This window comes from Ranitomeya imitator, chromosome 9 (genome assembly GCF_032444005.1).
Source record: "Ranitomeya imitator isolate aRanImi1 chromosome 9, aRanImi1.pri, whole genome shotgun sequence".
NCBI classification, from domain to species: domain Eukaryota; kingdom Metazoa; phylum Chordata; class Amphibia; order Anura; family Dendrobatidae; genus Ranitomeya; species Ranitomeya imitator.
Window position 1 is genome coordinate 14,502,420 of NC_091290.1, and position 19,210 is coordinate 14,521,629.

The following is a 19,210-nucleotide window of genomic DNA, read 5'->3' on the forward strand; positions in this document are numbered from 1 at the left end:
TAAAGGGGAATGTTGCAGGATGATAGGCAGCAGATGACAGCAAGCAGATATATTTGTACCATTAAAGGGAAATGTTGCAGGATTATAGGCAGCAGATGACAGCAAGCAGAGATATTTGTACCATTAAAGGGGAATGTTGCAGGATGATAGGCAGCAGATGACAGCAAGCAGAGATATTTGTACCTGTGTGAAGAGAGGAGATGGATGTTAATTCCTGGCCATTGAAATAACTGCAGAGTCTGTATGCTTAGCTGTGTGATGCTTTGCTGCAGGGATGCGCGTGCCTGACCCCACACACGTGCACCCCTTAAGAGGCTTCAGAATATTCCTTGATACACATCTGTCTGTTCCTTCACTCGGCACCAAATCTCCTGTTTTGGCGCTCATTTTTTTTTCTTTTGTCTTTTTAACAGGGGAACTGCGTCATTAAGGTCACCTGACCCTGTGCTTCATTCAAACTCTTCCTTTCTGAAACTTTTCCTCTTCTGGTTAGTTCCACAGGGTTTCGTTTGGATAGTAGATGGCATTCTTCTAACACAAATGCCGCACATCTCCTGGGATTCTTGTCTGTTATATCGCACCTTCTTACAATGGCAACACTGCAGCCAATGATCAGCTGCAGCCTTGACATTCTGTGGTGCAAAATCCGAAAGGAAAAAAAAAATGGAGCGGTAGTTCCCAGACACTGTCAATCTTTATTCATACAACACGTTTCGCAATCGGGTCTACCCCTTTTTCAGGTTTATGGTAACACTCGGAGCACTTCTCCCTTTCCATTTACCATTCTGGACAGGATTGTACCCTCGGAGCGAAAGAAATGCTCTTTATAACTCACAGTCTAAGAGCCAACACAGAGGACCCCCCTTCGCTTGGCGCCACCCGGGTTAGAAGTCAAAATACCCTAATAATTGTTATTATACAAATGTTCTTTTTTCTAAACTATACAACTCCGTTAAATACCTTAAATTGAGAAAAGATAAAAACCTGCAATGAGACTGTTCTATAATTTACAACACAGGAAGACAGTCCATTCTGCGGCTGTGAAATGTCCGCCCCGGGTACACGGCTAATCTGCTGAGAAGACTACAATGTGTACCTGCAAGAAACATGCATATCTGAAGCGCTGCTTTTCAATTTCAAGAGTCAGTGAAGGTATCCAGAGGATAGAGATAATGTTGCTTTTACCAAAGTCAGTGAGAAAGAAGAAGCTTTTATCCCGAGAACGTATATGTAATTCCCTCCCGGAATAGACAGATATGAGACACAGGAACCCATGAAGTGTTTACAAATGGGAGTTTTTCTTCAGAAGCTTGATGGCGAGAAGACAGGAAAGAATGGCTGTAGATTATGTGATCTGGAACGTAATGGTTAGTGATGAGCAAACGTGCTCGGATAAGGTGTTATCTGAGCATGCTCGATTGGTAACCGAAAGTCTTAGGCACGCTCAAAAAATATATTCGAGCTCCACTCCTGCATGTCTCGTGGCTGTTCAACAGCCACAACACACGCAGGGATTGCCTCTTTGTTAGACAATCTTTGCATTTATTGTGGCTGTCAAGCAGCTGTGGGACATATAGGAGGAGGGACTTGAACATATTGAAGTCACTCGTTTAGCTCCTGAGCATGCTCAGATAAAACCTTTTCCGAGCACGTTTGCTCATCACTAGTAATGATTGATAAAAAGTCATGTCGATAGTGGGCTCTACTCCACAGTAATGTTCTGCTACCCTTTCCTTCATCCCTTTGTAGGTGTCCTGGGGAAGAAATTACAGAAAATGTTCAAGTTCGAATTTGCCAGATTTAACAATTTTTTTCCCCAAATCTTCAATTTGTGGCAAATCAAAAAGAACTCCTAAAACATTTCTGACAATATTCTTTTTTAATTCTTACACAAATCATCTTGACATCTGGGCTGTCACATATTATCTGTAAAGTTTTTCAGTATTTTAGGTAATGCAATGAGCTGTGCATCCTTTCGCTATCAAGATTTACCACTAAACGGCTGCCGCATTCCCTGTCTCGGCTTTTATATTGACTTTGATAGTCTCTTCTGATTGACTGTTCTATATACCTATATTATCGGGAACGATATCCAAGATCATGCAAATCATTCTGTGGCTGATCAAATCAAATGTAATTTTAGATTAAGTAAATTGAGTTAGAAGTCACCTGGTTCAACAAATTCTTTACAATTCAATGATTTTGATTTGCTTCAAATTGATTTGTTCATCTCTACAGAGAGACCCTAGAGCATAATGATGGATATTAAATTAGAGGAGAATAAATTTGTTGCAATTCAAAATTTCCTGGAAAAAGTTGCAAGAACATTTTTTCCCCCCGATTCGCTCGTCTCCATAGATTATATATATAGAAGTGTTTGACTTCCACTTTTAGTAACAAACTCTGCTCTGATACATCTGTATAAAAATTGAAGATTAAAGGGATAGCTTATATGGTTATACGTGTATAGTACAGGATACGCCAAGGTGTATATACTATATATATTAATCCTCCTTTACCTAAACTTTCAGCTATCTTGATCTCATTTGATAGGTAATGTGATACATATGCAATTTGCAAATTACTTAGTGTAAATGATTTTCTTAGCTGCCCCCCAAAAGAATTCCTCCAGTATGCCAGCCACTGGGTGTCTCCCTTGTGTATAACTTGTTGTCTGCTGCCTGTTGTCAAGTGTAATCCTCCTCTAGCAGTAAAGACGGATTACAGGAAATAGGGTCTTTGTCGCTGCATAGGAATTGGAGCTGGCCTATGTCTATTTTCCAATCTGCCTTTCTGCACTGAACCAAAAGTTCTCTCTGTTATGTGTTAGGGCTGTCGGAAACCCACAGAGTATATTTAGATATTATTATTGGTGCGTTCGCAGCCCGAGGTCCACCGTGCAGGAGACCGACCTGCTGCTAGCAAATGGTGGCACAATATGGTGTTAGAAGCGAACTCTGTTACTTCACAGAGTCGAACAGAAGGGAAAACGCTGTGCCCTGTTAGTGTCACAGGGGAACACAGCTGCCTAACAGAGCAAAAGCAATCAGTGGTCAGGGAGTAGCAAGCACACAAACACCTCCTCTCCGGTGGAGCCGGAATTCTAATGGCTTTACGCCAGCCCTGAATTCACCATACAAACTCCTCACCGGAGGTGCCGGTATTCTAGTGGCTTATTTCAGCCGGACCCTGACCACAAGCAGACAAGACCACTGAGTAGCTAAAGCTCATAACAAAAACTGATACAAGCGCATGGCCGTGTGGCCATGCAAACCTTTTATAGCTGCAGCAACTTCAGGACCTTCCTAGAGGACCAATGGGAGCTGCCACAGTACCTGAGCAACTTCAGGACCTTTCTAGAAGACCAATGGGAGCTGCTGCAGTACCTGAGCATGTGACCCCCAACCTCCAATGAGAGGTTTTACCCCGGGCATGCTCAGAAGGGGAAAAGCAGGACTTAGTTCCAGAGACGTCTGCTCGCCGCTGACCAGTACTGGCTATAATGGCTGAGCCTAGAAAGGCGGCAGTAACCATCCGTACAGTATCAAGCTGAGCCAGACGCTGGGACCGACGTCTCCGCTGAGCAGGCTCCACTGCGGCTGGAGAAGAATGGGAGACCGCAGCGGAGATGGTTCGAGATTCCCCCTGTGCAGAGGCGGGAACTTGACCCCTAACAGTTATGCCTGTATGCAGTTTGGCAGACTGGAGAGCAGGAGCAAAGAGACTATTCTGAAATGAGAGAAAAGGGATCTTCCAGCACCTATAGTGCCTGCAGAATGCTGATAAAGAGAAATTCCCACTGTGCAAAAGTAAATGGCCCGTCTCATGCCTCTTATCTCTGATTTCACATATATTTCAAGGCGGCACTTGAAGTGATTGTGGTGCTTGTATTTAGGGGTGGCGTCCCACTTGTCAAGCAAATCTGAAAACCGGCACTTAAAATGTACGTGCCTGCCGGTCATCAGATTTGCTTGCCACTTATCTGAAGATACGCCGCATGAAGAAGAAGGGTAATATCAGAACAACTGCACTTGCCTTCTTTTCCCCCAGCAGTGTATTATACATCGGAGGGCAACAGTGAAAAAAAGAAAAAAGTTTTTCCCATGCTATAAACCCTCCCCCCCCTCCAAAAAAATAAAAAATTAAAAAAATGATTGCTCTATAACTACTAGGTACAAAATTATCTTTGAAAGTCTGGAGGACCGTACATTACTCTGCAGTGATGTTCTAGAACATTATTGCACAGTGAGCAACTGCACGAGATCACGCGGCTGCGGCAGAGGGGGGCTGGCAGTCAGAAACCCCTGGGCTTTCCATAGAAAAGGCAGAGTCGGTTATTGCCATTTCTGCCTTCTAGAAGTCAGGGTTAAAGAAAAAAAAAAAGTAAAGCACTTGCATGACTACTAATGTCAAATTTAAAAAAAAACAAAAAACATTCCTGATACAAACATTTTATGGGAGGGAGAAAAAAAAATTGTGGTCCCTTAAGGAAAACATTTAAAAAAAATTAAAAAAGACTCACATTTATTATTTTTTCCTCTTCTATTCCCCTTCCCCCAATAAGAAAAACAAATCTAAAATAAGCAAAAAAATAAAAATAAATAAATTGCATCGCCTACAATGAAAAAAGAACCCAAATGTAAAATTTTTAAAGCTCCAAAAAGTGGATAGTGCAAATAAAAAAAATTTAAATTGTCAGGAAAATAGGGAAAATGATTGAGAATATTTCTAATGGTCTGTGCCCGTCGGAGTTCGGATTGGAGCCCGATGTGCTGCTGTGTTGCTGCATGTCACCAGAGGGAGACCTCGTCATTCGGTAGCTCGGTGCTCGGTGTCTGTACCCAGCCGCCCATACAACAGCGCTGGAGTAAATAACGCTCCTCTGACAAATGAAAGCTCATTATACATTGTTGTTCTGGAGGCAGAAATTGAAGATTTTACACTTTTAATCTTCCTGATTTTTCCACTGATTATTTTTCACTGGTATTAATAGAATATTAAATTAGATTTAGATTCCCAAGTAGTAAATTAGTCTGCGAAAATCTAATCATGAGGCTTATTTACCAGCTCTGAATTAAAGCCTTTCTACTATTACTACAGAATTCCACCCCAAGGCTCCGATACAGAGATCTCTCTTCTTTTGCCTTCTGTTGCGGGAATCTAAGGAAACAAAAACAAGTTTGTATTGTGCAGAGGCAGTGTGTTGTATGGCAGGTGGAGCATTGATTGGACAGTGTAGGACACGCCCCATTGACAAGGAGAAGGGGCCGGAACACCAAGTAGTCAATGTATCTGTAATGTGCTGCTGCAGTGCAGTATAGAGCAACCTCCACCAGGGGATGCCGGTTAAGGAAAAGAGGTTGTACACACAGCGCAGCAACACCGAACAACAACATAGGTGTCACAGGTAATGAAAGAGACGTGAAACAAGCCAAGGTCATGCACGGAGATAGCAGCGCAGTACAGAAGGGGCGAGCAGAGAATAGTCGAGTACAAGCAAGAAGTCAGAGCCTACCGGTAACGTGGTATCCAAAATGTGAAACGTAAGACGGAGTCGGGGTACAAGCCAGAGGTCAGAACAAGTCATAAACGGGTGCAGGCAGTCAGAGGCAAAAAGGAACACTAGTACAAGTATCCAGGTCAGGTGCTCAAACCGTGCAGCATGAACTGCAGCTGACACTGGCCCACAGGCTACAGAGGACTTAACCCCTTCATGACCTTGGGATTTTTCGTTTTTCCATGTTCGTTTTTCATTCCCTTTCCCCAGAGCCATAACTTTTTTATTTTTCCGTCAATATGGCCTTGTGAGGTCTTATTTTTTGCGGGACGAGTTGTACTTTTGAACGACATCATTGGTTTTAGCATGTCATGTACTAGAAAACGGGAAAAAAATTCCAAGTGCGGTGAAATTGCAAAAAAAGTGCAATCCCACACTTGTTTTTTGTTTGGCTTTTTTACTAGGTTCACTAAATGCTAAATCTGACCTGCCATTATGATTCTCCAGGTCAGTACGAGTTCATAGACACCTAACATGGCTAGGTTATTTTTTACCTAAGTGGTGAAAAAAAAATCCAATCTTTGCTAAAACAAAAAAAAAAATTGCACCATATTCTGATACTCGTAGCATCTCCATTTTTCATGATCTGGGGTCGATTGAGGGCTTATTTTTTGCATGCCGAGATGACGTTTTTAATGATAGCATTTTGGTGCAGATACGTTCTTTTGATCGCCCGTTATTGCATTTTAATGCAATGTCGCGGCGACCAAAAAAAGTAATTCTGGCGTTTCAAATTTTTTTCTCACTACGCCGTCTAGCGATCAGGTTAATGCTTTTTTTTAATTGATAGATCGGGCAATTCTGAGCGCGGCGATACCAAATATGTGTAGATTTGATTTTTTTTTTATTGATTTATTTCGATTGGGGCGAAAGGGGGGTGATTTAAACTTTTATATATTTTTTATTTTTTTCACTTTTTTTTCACTTTTTTTTTTTACTTTTGCCATGCTTCAATAGCCTCCTTGGGAGGCTAGAAGCAGGCACAGCATGATCGCCTCTGCTACATAGCAGCGATCTGCTGTCCGCTGCTATGTAGCAGAAAATCAGGTGTGCTGTGAGCGCCGACCACAGGGTGGCGCTCACAGCTGCCGGGGATCTGTAACCATAGAGGTCTCAAGGACCTCTATGGTTACAAGGTACAAGCATCGCCGACCTCCGATCATGTGACGGGGGTTGGCGATGACATAATTTCCGGCCGCCCGGCCGGATGCTGTAGTTAAATGCTGCTGTCTGCGTTTTACAGCGGAATTTAACTAGTTAATAGGCACGGGCAGATCGCGATTCTGCCCGCGCCTATTATGGGCACATCCAGGAAAAAGATGTGCACACTGTCACTAGGTTGGTGCAGGCATGAACAAAATAGTCCAAGTATAGGAAAAATCAGCCGCACTCAAATGGTTGAAAGTTCAGCAAACTGTGTAGTTTCTTTATTAACACAAACAATAAACATCACCAGGTGCTTTTTTAGGAGGTAAATGGGTGGCGGACTATTCAATTCGGGTAACGTTTCGACCCCAGCGGGTCTTTATCAAAACCTCACTGTAAAACAGATACAAACATATAAGTGAACTGTACATATATACATGTAATATAATAAAAAGAACCGAAAAAAAGGGAAAACAAGAAAAACAATAACAAAAACAACAAGGTCGCCCCCATTTCTAACCTATGTCATTCTTTTTGTTGGGCTTCTATGAGGAGGTGAGTGCAAATCCGGATGTTGGTAATGCAGCTGATGCGATTTATCTGGATCAGTGACCTGTCAGTTGAGCCACAATAATGAAGATGAGGCCAGAGAGCACCAAATAAAGCCCCACCCAGGGGGCACTCATTACGGGTGGAAGAAAGGGGATTCTGGCACCTAATATGAAAGGGTTCTTTACAGTTACAGCAGTCAGACTGTGGAATGCCGACCACCAGAGTCAGCAATGGCCGACACTAAAAACAGATTTATACAAGTGATGGATGAGTTCTTCAGTACACATAACCTTGCGGGTTGTAGTTAATTTAGTGACAAAAATGTATAATTGGTGGAGAAAGGTTGAACTTAATGGACCGGGGTCTATTTTCAACCTATGTAACTATGTATCAATCCATCAATTTGTATATCCATCCATCATCTATCCATTTGTGCATCCATGAACTTATGTATCATCCATCTGTACAAGTATCATCCGTTTGTGTGTGTATGTATCCATCCATCCGTCCATCCATCTATCCAGCAATCTGTATATTCATCCATCCTTCCATATATGTATCCATCCATCTGCATGCCATATGTTGTACTTCACCATGGCATAATGCAGTACCCCAGGTAATCGGTTGCTGCAGTGATGTTGCCTTCCCTTTCGGGGAGGGTGATGTCACGCTTGAAGGCAAGGAGGATTCTTTCTATCAGGTAAGGCACTCACATTCAACACTTCTGAATCTAGGCCAAGAGGGGAGCTAAGGACCCGGATTCAGGGGAGCTCCCTTAGCTGTGTGCATCCTGGTCTGGAGGAGGAGTCAGCCAGTTGTAGAGGAGTGAGGAGAGGAGAAGGACGTCTAGAAGAGACAGAGGGGCTGCACAGCCAAGTGGGAGCTGTGGCCTCTGGAAAGCGTGAGAACTTGAAGGAGTTGAATTGTGGAAGAGCTTAGAGGGAAGAAGCACAGAGGAGGAAGAGGCTTAGCAGGGGAACAGCGGAAGGACACCCTCAGAGCCAAAGCGCAGAAACCGGTTACCGGGAGCCCGAGGTCGTGTTGTTCTCCAGGATGTGCGACAGAACCGGAGGGCATAGGACTATATGTCAATTGCCTGCAACAAGTTTAAGGTGAAGCAGTAACCTTAGAGCCAGTTCATCTAAGAGATCCTATACAGGCTCAAACTGCCTATAGTACAGACATCTGTCTTAGGACAGGAGAGAGGGGACCCTGTCAGCAAGCTTTAAGCAGCGGGGACCTCACCATCTAGCGCAAGTAGGAAAGGCTTACGGACCTCACCTGGGAGAGGGATCCTTTATTGCCTCCAAGCCGGCCGGTCCACAGCTACCCTACACCAGGTACCCTGGACTGAGGACTGCTACCATCAGTAAACCAGGTAAAAGACTGCAGACTCTGTGTCCTCCACTTATTCATCAGCATACACCATCCTTGCCATACACCTTGGGAGCCCTGGGGACCCTGCTTCACCTGTGGGAAGCGTTACCATCACTGCTGCATCAACATCCCCCAGAGGATCCTTTTAAAGCAGTGTCGGTCACCCTGACCGAAAACCACAGGTGGCGTCACGAATAGACTTTGTTTTGCCTTTAAAGATCTTTCCCATTTAATTGAGCACTCAGGGCCACGGACCGGGTTGCAGCCACCGTGACATCCCCTTTAAGACCGGACCCGGTACCGAGTACCCCACGGCCCAGGCGGGGCGACTCAATAATATCACCAGGTTTTCACCTTAATCCTATGGAAGTGCTGCCTGTTTTGGGGTTTTATATTCTGAGTCCAGTGGTCTGTGGATCTGAAGGCTTCTTCATCCACCTTTTATTTTTGGATTAGCGCTGCTGTAGATAAAAATAAATCTGTAAATATAAAACTTGTGTATATCGGCTTCTCCACTTAACACTACAACCCCAAATTGTTTGTGATATTCTAAAAATTTAACTGAAATCTTGCCAACAGCTCATTTACACAGCGAATCATGAGCACTTGGACATCCACTTTTCCAAAGAGGTGAGAATTTTATAAAAGAGCAAAAACTTGCAATTGTTTTTGCTCACAAGCAGCTTGCACCAAAATTTGCAACAAAAGCCTTAATGCATTTCAAGCATAGACATTTGGTTTCCTTGAGCGTTTCCTTAAGCGTAAACAGTTTGCGCTTCCTCAAGCGCAAACTGTTTACGATAAATCACAAGCTCGACTCTGCTGCATCGTCCTCCTCCGCTCCATCTGTAGATGCAATAAGCTGAATGTCAATCCTTTCGCTCATTGGACCCGTGTGCACCACGATTCCCGATGTTATGATAGATGAGCGTCACGGCTCTGCTACATCACACTTCATATTACTGTCTTGTAGGAGGGTCCAAAGTTTTAAAGTCTTAATCTCGAAACAGGCATCAATCAATAGTCCGCCCGCTAACCTCGCGCAGTGTATTTCAATTATTCCACATGAACGCTGACCGTTTGATTGGAGAGAGAGCGGAGAGCTCGGGCTATTTTCTCTGGCATTAATGGGATTTCATTTCTCTTCTCGGTGTGGAATAGTCAGCGGCAGCCGCGCAGGGACTGCAGGCAGCGAGCTGTGCTGCGGGTTATCAATGGCTGGCAATGATCAATAACCATTCTGGCTGATTGCGATGGCCTGACGGCTGCCTTCTGCGAAGCATCAAGGAAAGCAAGGTCCCTGACCATGAAAAGGATCATAGTTTATCATTAAGAGGGATTGATGGAGTGGCAGGGAGGAGATGGGATTCTGCTCGGCCATGGCGGGAGCGCTTTGTAGGCAGTTTACATGCTCTGTAAGTAGTGGTGCGCCATTCGCCCTCGCTGCTGCTTCCTAATGTTCGCCTTCATATATATTCACCCATCACTAAAAGTAATTTATTGACTTAAGGCCAGAAGATGGATGTGGAAAGTAACAAAGGCTGATGGAGTATTAGGGCACTGTACTTATTAATGTCAGGGCCTGTCGACCACGCGGACGGAAAGCTGGATTCGCGGATAGTTAAGTGACTGATCAGTAAAGTATGTATGCAAGCAGCAGTCCTGGCCTGGGTGCCACTAGGATCTGTGCACCTAGTAGGGTATAATTGTGGGCACTAGGGCCATGGTGTGACTGCTATCTCCGCACACCCCCATGGGCAGGGGCATTAGGCCCGTGGGTATTACTGCCATTTCTACACCTGCTATCATTATGGACACTAGAGTCAAGGTGCGAGTACCATCTCTGTAACCCTATAGTACGGACATTAGGAATCCTAGAATCCTAGAATGTTGGAGTTGGAAGGGACCTCCAGAGTCATCGGGACCTCCAGAGTCATCGGGACCTCCAGAGTCATCGGGACCTCCAGGGTCATCGGGACCTCCAGGGTCATCGAGTCCAACCCCCTGCTCAATGCAGGATTCACTGAACCATCTCAGATAGATGTCTGTCCTGCCTCTATTTGAAGACTTCCATTGCAGGAGAACTCACCACCTCTCTTGGTCGCCTGTTCCCCTCATTGATCTCCCTCGCTGTCAAAAAGTGTTTTCTAATATCTAATCGGTATCTTCCCCCTTTCAGTTTCATCCCATTGCTTCTCGTGTTTCCAAGTGCAAATGAGAATAATGATGATCCCTCTACACTGTGACATCACTTCAGATATTTGTAGACGGCTATTAAGTCTCCTCTCAGCCTTCTTTTTTGCAGCTAAGCATTCCCAGATACTTTAATCGTTCCTCGTCGGACATACTTTGCAGTCCGCTCACCATCCTGGTCGCTCTTCTCTGAACTTGCTCCAGTTTTTCAATGTCTTTTTTAAAATGTGGTGCCCATAAGTGAACATAGTATTCTAGATTATTCCCTTCTTCTTCAGATGAAGAGTAGAAGGGAATAATTACTTCAAGTGATCTAGACTGTATGCTTCTCTTAATATATCATAGAACTGTGTTTGCCTACTTTGCTGCATCACACTGTTGACTCATGTGCAGTCTGTGCTCTATTAAGTTTTTTTCACACTTGCTGTTGCTTAGTTCTATTCCTCCCATTCTGAAGGTGTAATTTTCGTTTTTCTTGCCCAGATGTGGAATCTTGCATTTCCCCCTGTTAAATACCACTCTACTAGTCACTGCCCAGGAGTCTGTGCCTCTGTGCACCTGAGCACTAGTACTGAGGTGTAAGGACTAGCTCTACACCTCTATAGCTATGGGTACAAGGACCTGGGTGCAACTATGGTCCCTGCACCCTTATAGCTATGGCCACTAGAACTTGGGGGCAACTACTATCTCTGAACCCCGTGGTGCTATGGTCACTAAGACCTAGCTGCGACTACAATTTCTGCATTAGTATACCTATGGACACTAGCACCTAGCTGTAACTCCCATCACTGCACCCCTATAGTTATGGGTACTAGGACCTGGGTGCGACTACTATCTCTGCACCCAATATAGCTATGGACACTAGGACCTGGGTGCGACTACTATCTCTACAACCACATAGCTATAGGCGCTAGGACCTGGGTATGACTACTATAGCTACACCCTAATAGCTATGGGTACTAGGGTATGGATGCGACTACTATCTATGCAACCCCTATAGCTATGGCCACTAGGACCTGGGTGCGACTACTATCTCTGCACCCTCAATAACCATGGCCACTAGGACATGGGTGCGACTACTATCTCTACAACTATATAGCTATGGGCACTAGGACCTGGGTATGACTACTATATCTACACCCCTATAGCTATGGCTACTAGGGTATTGGTGCGACTACTATCTCTACAACCCCTATAGCTATGGCCACTAGGACCTGGGCGCGATTACTATCTCTACACTCCTATAGCTATGAGGACTAGGACCTGGGTGTGACTACTATCTCTGCACCCCCCCCCCCCCCCCATAGTTCTGCCTCTGTATTGAAATAAATTCCTTTTCTTCAGTGAATATTACTAATGGCCTAGTAGTCTACTGTAGTGGGCCATGATGACCATTAAAAAAAAATAGCTACGTATGACATGCATAGACATGCTTTCACCTTTGATATTCTGCAAGCGTTTAACAATACGAGTGTAATACATTATCGAGAAGTGCTGTCAAAACTCTCAACAAGCTGCATTGCCCATTGTAACCACTAGGTGGCTGCATATGGAAACATATAGCATAAACCTCTCCCGGCAGAGTACCTAATTTTTTTTTTTTTTTATAAATGCTGGCCATTCTGTGCCATTCTTCCTGGGACATGTGTGATGTATCTGTAGAGTTTCGCCTCTGTTAGCAACAGTTGTTTAACCGTGGTTCTGGCATCTTATTCATTTCTCCATGGAATAAATGGTGCTATAATAATAAATAATAATAATAATGTCGTAATAGCTGTATAGAACTCTATAAATTAATTCTCTCATCATTTAGCCCGGGGAAGCTGCCTGACAACCCCTGTTGGATTTATGTGGCACTCACTATATGTTGTCAATTCAGATTCAGCCCTAATTGCAATTGATTGATGGAAAAAAAAAACAGTTTTCTAGACAAATTTTTGATTTGTTGGAAACTTTTTTCCAATATTAGGGGCAAATATCCTTTAATCCCCCCCCCCCCACTTCCCAACTGCAAGCCATTATATAGGGAACAGTTATTATAATAATGGTCAGGAAAAAAAAAAAAAAGAAGAGGCTCGGGGTAATGACATCTATAGCGGCACAATATCTGTATTTTCACCGTAATGGCCGCTTTACACTCCAGAAGGAAATTTTCGAGATGTTCTTTACAATGGATTTGTGTTGACCTTCCGTGGTTTCATTTCCCTGCACAGTAAACAGTAATTACCTAATTTATTTGTATGTGTACAGTGCTCCCCGCTCCTTATAAATACTGTTAATTATAAGCGCCCGCCGCAGCGTTACTATGTCAAATGAAGCATTTTCTCGTATTGGAATAGATGGATGAATATAATTATTCTTTGTGTCTCTCCAGGCCGCCTATTCATGTAAGGCCGCTCTATATGGGTTTTGTCCTATACGCGCGCGGATTATCCAAGGATGTAATTTGCACTGCAAAGATTTCGAGCTCCTCTCAACACGTGAAATGCTTAAATGTGTCACCAATAATTGGAATTGTTGACAGGGCCTTTGAAACAGAATTGTGGATATTATCAGGATGAAGCCATTATAGGGGTCTATCAGCAGACATAAAAAGATGTGGAGCCATTACGGAAACAGAATCCAATACGGTTGTCAATATGCAGTATAATATCGGTATTATATGCAGGAGCATCACAGGGTTACATCTAGACTTTCATTGTAGGATGGGGGAGATGTGTGCAGCACATGCGCGCTGGTCACTTCCCCCCAAAAAAACTCCTAATGTGGATATAATAAAGTAATGGTGCCATATAGTGTCCAAATATTAGCGCCATACCAGGTACAAATAAGGCTAACAAAGAATATGAATATAATGGCAATTAGTTTCATAGGATAGTGTAGTAACCTGAACAAAATAATACTACTATACAGTAGCGTGCTCGCAAAGTAGTTCCTTTCCGATCAAAAATAATAGTATCATGTAGTGTCCAAGTAATAGTGCAACATCACATCCAAATACATAACCTAAAAATAATACCGAATAGTACCGTATACTAGTGTGTTAACCTGTACAAAATACTACTACTATAAAGTGCTCACATAATAGTTCCATGAAGATCCAAATAAATAGTACCATGTAGTGTCCAAATAATAGTGCCATACCACATCCAAATACATAACCTAAAAATAATGCCAAATAGTACCGTATACTAGTGTATTAACCTGTACAAAATACTGCTGCTATTAAGTGCTCACAAAATAATTCCATGAAGATCCGAATTAATAGTACCATGTAGTGTCCAAATAATAGTGCCATACCACATCCAAATAGTGCAAATATAAAGAAACTAAAATTAATGCCAAATAGTATAATAGTGCATTAACTTGTGCAAAATACTACTAGTATAGAATGTCTGCATAATAGTTCCATAGAGTTCCTAAATGGTGCCATACAGTATCCAAATAATAGCGCCATATCACATCCAAAAAATGCATATCTAGAGAACTTAAAAATAATGCCAAATAGTTTAATATAATAGTGCATTAACATGTGCAAAATACTACTATTATAGAGCTCCTACATAATAGTTCTGTAGAGTTCCTTAATAGTGCCATACAGTGTCCACATTATAGTGCTATACCACATCCAAATAATGCTAATATAGTGAAAGTATTGCCATACACTTTTCAGATAATAGTGCATTAACATTTACAAAAAATATCTAATATATAATTGCCTAGAATACTACTTCCTGCAATTTGTGCCAACTTCCGTGGCTTTGTCCGGAGCTAATGTCCGGAGCTAATGTCCGGAGCTAATGTCCGGAGCTAATGGCTGGAGCTAATGTCCGGAGCTAATGTCCGGAGCTAATGTGCGGAGCTAATGTCCGGAGCTAATGTGCGGAGCTAATGTGCGGAGCTAATGTCCGGAGCTAATGTCCGTGGCTTTGTCCGGAGCTAATGTCCGGAGCTAATGTCCGGAGCTAATGTCCGGAGATAAGTGACGTCAACAGTGTCCAGTGTCTGATTGGTTGCCGCCTGCTGCGAGCGACTAATCAGAAACGTGCCGTACTGTGACACACTCCGCCCGCCATTTTGGTGTGATTTTTGAATTTTTACCTCACAGCAAGTTTCTACTGCGTGGAGGCGGGCCCAGTGACGTTGCTCTTCAAGCTCCTGCCGAATTTCGTCAAAAAAATGATAATACCATTTACCAAAACTATATATATTTAGTTGTGAAGTGGTTCAGTGACATTTTCACACCAATTTTGAACTTTTGTTTGGTGTTTTCTCCATATACTGCCTATTATTTTTGTTCTTTCTTACTATTATTTATTAATTGTATTATTCTTACATTTGAATAAATAAAGTATATATGGATTCTAGACTCCCGATTCTTTAGAATCGGGCTGCCATCTAGTACTATTATAAAAGGTGTCGGTATAATTCCATACAGAGCCTAAATAATAGTGTCATACTGTGTCCAATCAATAGTGCTATACCATGTTCAAATAATGCCAATACAAGAATCTGAAAATGATGCCGTATAGCTTTCATATAATAATGCATTAACCTGTCCAAAATAATACTACGATAAAGTGAGCGCATAATATTTCCATACAGTTCCTAAAAAATGGTGCTGAACAGTACATTTAATAAAAAAAAATAATGCCATGATAACCTTGAATGGGGGCCCGGACATCCAGTGTTTGCCACGCTGTCAGGCAAGCACTGCTTCTGATCGGTGGTCAAATCATTACTGCCGGTCAGAGAGCCGGGGTTCCCATTCTGTCAAATGACAGTGTGAGCCTGCAGCTGTGACCCAAGGTAAAAAGTTCACAGGAGACGAGGACTTAGGAGGAATTAGGCGCTAGGTGAGAATAACTATGGTTGTTATTTTTAAATAAAAAAGGAAAAGTGTGTTTTGTTTTTAACAAAGGACTTTATTCTGACTGTGTGTTCTTCCACCATATAACTAAAGGATTTGTAATGGATAGGTGCCTTATAGATGCCTCTCCATTACTAAGCTGTGGGCTTGATGTCATCGGACTATACAAAGGTGACTGTTGTGAATTCTGTGGCAGAGCTCCCTCCTGTGGTCACAAGTGGTACTTCGGCTGATTCTCTCTGTGAGCTTCCGTTGGTGGAGGGAAGTGGTACTGCGGCTTCTGAGTTTCCTCCCTCAGGTGATGTGGTGAGGTCGTTAGGTGCTGCTCTACTTAACTCCACCTAGTGCTTTGATCCTGGCTTCCTGTCAATGTTCCAGTATTGGACTTGTTTTCCTCCTGGATCGTTCCTGTGGCCTGCTGCTCTGCATAGCTAAGTTTTCCTTTGCTATTTTGTTTGCTATTCTTCTGTCCAGCTTATCTATTCGTTTGCTGGAAGCTCTGGGACGCAGAGGGTGTACCTCCGTGCCGTTAGTTCGGTACGGAGGGTCTTTTTGCCCCCTTTGCGTGGTTTTTAGGGTTTTGTGTTGACCGCAAAGTTACCTTTCCTATCCTCGCTCTGTTCATAAAGTCGGGCCTCACTTTGCTAAATCTATTTCATCTCTACGTTTGTCTTTTCATCTTAACTCACAGTCATTATATGTGGGGGGCTGCCTTTTCCTTTGGGGTATTTCTCTGAGGCAAGGTAGGCTTATTTTCTATCTTCAGGCTAGCTAGTTTCTCAGGCTGTGCCGAGTTGCATAGGGAGCGTTAGGCGCAATCCACGGCTGCCTCTAGTGTTGTTGGAGAGGATCAGGGATTGCGGTCAACAGAGTTCCCACGTCTCAGAGCTCGTTCTATGTTTTTGGGTTATTGTCAGATCACTGTATGTGCTCTGACCTCTATGTCCACTGTGGTACTGAGTTGCCTAAACATAACAGGTGACATCAACCCCACAAACATGAACCCCACTTGTCACCTCTACAGGGCAAGTGGGAAGGGCTGGTCAAAGAACCTTTTCTGGGCAGATGTGGGCTTCTATTTTTAGGCTGGGAGGCCATGACCCCTTACCAGCGTAAAAATAACAGCCCCCTGCTGTCTGCTTTAGCTTGGCTAATCATCAAAAATAGGGGGGTGGGGACTTCACACAGTCTTTTTTCTTTATTATTTAAATAATAAAAAAGAACCAGCATGGGGACCCCTCTATTCTTGATAACCAACCTTGCTAACACTGACAGCTGAGGGTTGCAGGCTGCAGGGGAACACACTTTTTTTTTGTTATTATTTACTTAGAGCGCAGGCCGTAGCAGGCGTAGGCTGAAGGGAGTAGTAGTCCCATCAGCCGACACTGGTGACCAGAGGTAAACTTTTCATTTGACAGCATGGGAATCATGGCTCTCGGACCGGTGGTATTAATCTTACTGCTGATCAGAGCCATGTTTCTCATGCCATCATGCAGATGACATGCACGAAAAACAGCGGGTAACATACATAGTAACATAGTAACATAGTTAGTAAGGCCGAAAAAAGACATTTGTCCATCCAGTTCAGCCTATATTCCATCATAATAAATCCCCAGATCTACGTCCTTCTACAGAACCTAATAATTGTATGATACAATATTGTTCTGCTCCAGGAAGACATCCAGGCCTCTCTTGAACCCCTCGACTGAGTTCGCCATCACCACCTCCTCAGGCAAGCAATTCCAGATTCTCACTGCCCTAACAGTAAAGAATCCTCTTCTATGTTGGTGGAAAAACCTTCTCTCCTCCAGACGCAAAGAATGCCCCCTTGTGCCCGTCACCTTCCTTGGTATAAACAGATCCTCAGCGAGATATTTGTATTGTCCCCTTATATACTTATACATGGTTATTAGATCGCCCCTCAGTCGTCTTTTTTCTAGACTAAATAATCCTAATTTCGCTAATCTATCTGGGTATTGTAGTTCTCCCATCCCCTTTATTAATTTTGTTGCCCTCCTTTGTACTCTCTCTAGTTCCATTATATCCTTCCTGAGCACCGGTGCCCAAAACTGGACACAGTACTCCATGTGCGGTCTAACTAGGGATTTGTACAGAGGCAGTATAATGCTCTCATCATGTGTATCCAGACCTCTTTTAATGCACCCCATGATCCTGTTTGCCTTGGCAGCTGCTGCCTGGCACTGGCTGCTCCAGGTAAGTTTATCATTAACTAGGATCCCCAAGTCCTTCTCCCTGTCAGATTTACCCAGTGGTTTCCCGTTCAGTGTGTAATGGTGATATTGATTCCCTCTTCCCATGTGTATAACCTTACATTTATCATTGTTAAACCTCATCTGCCACCTTTCAGCCCAAGTTTCCAACTTATCCAGATCCATCTGTAGCAGAATACTATCTTCTCTTGTATTAACTGCTTTACATAGTTTTGTATCATCTGCAAATATCGATATTTTACTGTGTAAACCTTCTACCAGATCATTAATGAATATGTTGAAGAGAACAGGTCCCAATACTGACCCCTGCGGTACCCCACTGGTCACAGCGACCCAGTTAGAGACTATACCATTTATAACCACCCTCTGCTTTCTATCACTAAGCCAGTTACTAACCCATTTACACACATTTTCCCCCAGACCAAGCATTCTCATTTTGTGTACCAACCTCTTGTGCGGCACGGTATCAAACGCTTTGGAAAAATCGAGATATACCACGTCCAATGACTCACCGTGGTCCAGTCTATAGCTTACCTCTTCATAAAAACTGATTAGATTGGTTTGACAGGAGCGATTTCTCATAAACCCATGCTGATATGGAGTTAAACAGTTATTCTCATTGAGATAATCCAGAATAACATCCCTCAGAAACCCTTCAAATATTTTACCAACAATAGAGGTTAGACTTACTGGCCTATAATTTCCAGGTTCACTTTTAGAGCCCTTTTTGAATATTGGCACCACATTTGCTATGCGCCAGTCCTGCGGAACAGACCCTGTCGCTATAGAGTCACTAAAAATAAGAAATAATGGTTTATCTATTACATTACTTAGTTCTCTTAGTACTCGTGGGTGTATGCCATCCGGACCCGGAGATTTATCTATTTTAATCTTATTTAGCCGGTTTCGCACCTCTTCTTGGGTTAGATTGGTGACTCTTAATATAGGGTTTTCATTGTTTCTTGGGATTTCACCTAGCATTTCATTTTCCACCGTGAATACCGTGGAGAAGAAGGTGTTTAATATGTTAGCTTTTTCCTCGTCATCTACAACCATTCTTTCCTCACTATTTTTTAAGGGGCCTACATTTTCAGTTTTTATTCTTTTACTATTGATATAGTTGAAGAACAGTTTGGGATTAGTTTTACTCTCCTTAGCAATGTGCTTCTCTGTTTCCTTTCTGGCAGCTTTAATTAGTTTTTTAGATAAAGTATTTTTCTCCCTATAGTTTTTTAGAGCTTCAATGGTGCCATCCTGCTTTAGTAGTGCAAATGCTTTCTTTTT